We start from the raw sequence: 4,195 nt of genomic DNA, 5'->3' as shown, positions 1-4,195 counted from the left end.
TGAGTGTTTCAGTAAGGAACACCAGTCAGTTACTGAGTGTTCAGTAAGACAGTCAGTCAGTTTACTGAGTGTTTCAGTAAGACAGTCAGTCAGTTACTGAGTGTTTCAGTAAGACAGTGAGTCAGTTATTGAGTGTTTCAGTAAGACAGTCAGTCAGTTATGAGTGTTCAGTAAGACAGCCAGTCAGTTACTGAGTGTTTCAGTAAACAGTCAGTCAGTTATTGAGTGTTTCAGTAAGACAGTCAGTTAGGTATTGAGTGTTCATTTAGACAGTCAGTCAGTTAATTGAGTGTTTCAGTAAGACAGCCATTCAGTTACTGAGTGTTTCAGTAAAGACAGTCAGTCAGTTACTGTGATGTTCCAGTAAGACAGTCAGTCAGTTACTGAGTGTTTCAGTAAGACAGTGAGTCAGTTATTGAGTGTTTCAGCTAAGACTGAGTCAGTTATTGAGTGTTTAGTACAGCAGTCCAGTTTACTGAGTGTTTCAGTAAGACAGTCAGTCAGTTATATGAGTGTTTCAGTAAGCAGTCAGTCAGTATATTTGAGTGTTTCAGTAAGACGGCCAGTCAGTTACTGAGTGTTTCAGTAAGACAGTCAGTCAGTTATTGAGGCTTCTCTTTATTCCTCTGACATTCTTGTTGACCTCAGAGTATCACTTAGAGAAAGATGCATGGCCCGTCTAGCCTGATAGAGTTCAGCTCCTCTGGAAAAGATCAGGAAGGGCTGGTAGTCCTGGTTATTCTCTCTACCACACAACTAGAGGAGATTTATTCACATGTCTGTAACCTGTCCTGCTGTTGGTTGAGAAAGCTAAGGAGACCTGCAATTCCTTTAGAGCCCTAGGTTTATATTTCGCTCGGAAAAACCCACAATACTGATTAAGGGATATTTACCTCTGATCATTCTAACATCTTTGTAACAGAACAACCAGAACATATAATATTATATCTATATATACTATATTTATAATACACTGCTCAAAAAAATATAAAGGAACACATTTGTATAGAGCCAGACACATGCACATTTGTGGCCTGCTGGAGGTTCATTTTGCAGGGCTCTGGCAGTGCTTCCTTCCCTTGCACAAAGCGACGGGTACGGTCCTGCTGCTGGTTGTTGCCCTCCTACGGCCTCCCCACAGTCTCCTGAGGTACTGGCCTGTCTCCTGGCTAGCGCCTTCCATCTCTGGGACACTACGCTGACGAGGACACAGCAAACCTTCTGCCACAGCTCGCATTGATTGCCACTCCTGGCATGAACCTGCAACTACCTGAACCACTTGTGTGGGGTGTAGACCTCCGTCTCATGCTACCACTAGAGTGAAAGCACCGCCAGCCATTCAAAAGGACCCAAAACATCAGCCAGAAGCATAGAACTGGGTGGTCTGTCGTCACCACCCTGCAGACAACCACTCCTTTTGGGGGTGTCTTCTAATTGCCTTTATAATTTCCACCTCTTGTCTATTCCATTGCACAACAGCATGTGAAATTATGTCAATCAGTTTGCTCCTAAGTGGACAGTTTGATTTCACAGAAAGTGTGAATTACTGCAGTTACATTGTGTTGTTTAAGGTTGTTTCCCTTTATTTTTTTTTTGAGCAGTGAAATATATATATATATATTCGCATAGACAGTATGAATAGAATCATGTAAAGGCACAATCGTATATTCCTCTTTCAACATCTGTATGTGGGATTCAATTCCAAGGACGCTATAGTGTCCAACACGTATTAACAAGCTGCCAGTATCAAGTCCCGATATTCTTTTTGAAAGTCGATTTTTAGGTACATGCGCTGCTTGTGCTACTGTCAGATGAGAATCGTCACTTCTGGTTTATCGTGTTTAGTTATATAAGATTGTATGACTCCTGTTTATCTAGTATGCTGAGAGAATGTGATCTTGTTGTGGTAGTATCATATAGGAGATTGTGCTATAGTCTGTCGTTTGTTATCGGTAGCGGTCAGTCTATACTAGGTAAATATACTATCTGTGGTGTTCTATCTGTATTATGGTCATCTATAGAGGAGAAGTGATCACTCGTGTGCGTGTTAATCGGTTAGGTAATCTTGTATAGAGAATTGTGTATATTGCTGTGTTTATCGGATTAGGTTCATACTATAGAGAATGTGATATCTGTCGTGTTGATTAGTGGTTTACGGTAGGTCAAAGGTCTACATATAGTAAGAGAACCTGTTATATTGCGTGTGTATCGTGATTATCGGATACGGTTATCTATAGAGTAATGTATAGATATTCTTGTTGGTTATACGATAGGTCATCTATAGAGGAATATGGACTAGGATACAAGCTCAGAGGTCCATAGAGCTCCATGAGAATGCGACTGTCTGTGCGTGAGAGTCTTGGCAGGTATAGCCACCACTTACACAACACCACACACACCACACACACACACACACACACCACACACACAACACCACACACACACACACACACACCCAACACACACACAACGACACACACACACCTGACTCTGTCGTTCTCCCTCGTTAGGTTTCAAAGCACTGCAATCAACAGCACTGATCTAGAGTGGCTAGTCGCTCGCTCTATATGCTTGAGAGACGATGGGCCATAGACCTTTGACAACTTCATCTGCTGTCTGTTCAAACTTGGAACGCCATGTTTATACAGTCTTGTCAGTTTCCGTGTTAGTGAGCGCTATACGTGAGTATTATATTAGTATATTGATGAAGATTAATCTTCGTTGCCAGTCAAACTAAGATATTACCGTACAGATGTCAATGTGGCCGCCGGCCCACCCGCCACGGGGACATGACGTTTACAATTGGAAGATATTGTTTGTAGTTCGTTAGTTCTAAGTATTTCAATGGTTTAGATGCAGTAATGCCTTATGATAGCAGATAGCAGGTCATACTCTCTATCAAAGGTATATACATCGAGACATTCCATTGTGTTTACATACACTGAGTGTGACAAAAACATTAAGAACTAACTGACTGACTGTCTTACTGAAACACTCAATAACTGACTGACTGTCTTAATGAAACACTCAATAACTAACTGACTGTCTTACTGAAACACTCAATAACTGACTGACTGTCTTAATGAAACACTCAATAACTAACTGACTGTCTTACTGAAACACTGATCAGGGTCTCAACCATAGAAAGAGAATGACKAGAACTCTTCCCCAACTGACTTGAACTAGAATGTCCATTCTAGTCAATCTATGTCTTTGGTGGGGACCCTGATCAACAMAGACARACAGTAGAGGATACATCCATGAGGTTGACCATGGTCCTACAGGACTCCATACTGAAACCGTCTGTCTTCAGGTCTTTATCTGAAAGCACACAACCCCACCAAAACATTCAAAACGGATGATCTGAGTCTTACTACAGCAAAACCCACAATAMATATACCTYGTGTCCTCTTGAGAAGCGGGGGGCGCCTTACACCAATGGTGGGCTGTCCCGTGGTTTGGGGTCAATAGTGTATGAGGACATTGTGCGTTCAAAACGAAAGGAAACCTCTGTACTCACGTCTAGTCACCACCCTGTTCAGGATGGTCCTGAGCTCACGGACAGATATCTCCATGTCCTATAGTCACAGAAAACCGTGTTTCAGACATTGATCTTAAAAAGAGGTTCAAGCATATTTGTTAGCTAAACTACATAGAGCTGATATTCCCAAGATGGCCGTCTCTAACTTAGCGAACAGATGATCAATAAGGGAAACCTACCTCTCCTGCAAGCTGAGCAAACATGGATTTGAAAGCGTCGTCAACGTCCTCTTCACYGACTTGGTCCTGTAAGAGAACAGATTTCAACAGATTTTAAAGCATTTTATCAGAAAGTGTACAATGTAAGAATGACAATAACATGATCATGAAGTCTCTACATCAGGGATCTTTTTTCTTTTTCTTTTAACCTTTATTTAACTAGGCAAGTCAGTTAAGAACAAATTCTTATTTACAATTACGGCCTAGGAACAGTGTTCAGGGGCAGAACGACAGATTTATACCTTGTCAGCTCAGGGGATTCGATCTTGCAACCTTTCGGTTACTAGTCCAACGCTCTAACCACTAGGCTACCTGAAGCCCCTACACTCTAACCACTAGGCTACCTGCCAACCTCTACACTCTAACCACTAGGCTACCTGCCACCCCTACACTCTAACCACTAGGCTACCTGCCAACCTCTACACTCTAACCACTA

General features: G+C 42.0%; 1 long non-coding RNA gene across 1 annotated transcript; it reads right to left on the bottom strand.

Moving 5' to 3' along the window:
- Positions 1-3,231: 3,231 nt before the first annotated feature.
- Positions 3,232-4,068, bottom strand: LOC112079109 (uncharacterized). The gene is made up of 3 exons (XR_002895861.2): positions 3,721-4,068; positions 3,521-3,578; positions 3,232-3,321 (listed from the first exon to the last, which is right to left on the bottom strand). It is a non-coding gene; the product is annotated as an uncharacterized lncRNA (long non-coding RNA).
- Positions 4,069-4,195: the final 127 nt, after the last annotated feature.

The sequence above is a fragment of the Salvelinus sp. IW2-2015 genome, unplaced genomic scaffold (genome assembly GCF_002910315.2).
Source record: "Salvelinus sp. IW2-2015 unplaced genomic scaffold, ASM291031v2 Un_scaffold6931, whole genome shotgun sequence".
NCBI classification, from domain to species: Eukaryota; Metazoa; Chordata; class Actinopteri; order Salmoniformes; family Salmonidae; genus Salvelinus; species Salvelinus sp. IW2-2015.
Note: the sequence above shows the minus strand (reverse complement) of the source record. Positions and strands in the feature narration are given on the sequence as shown.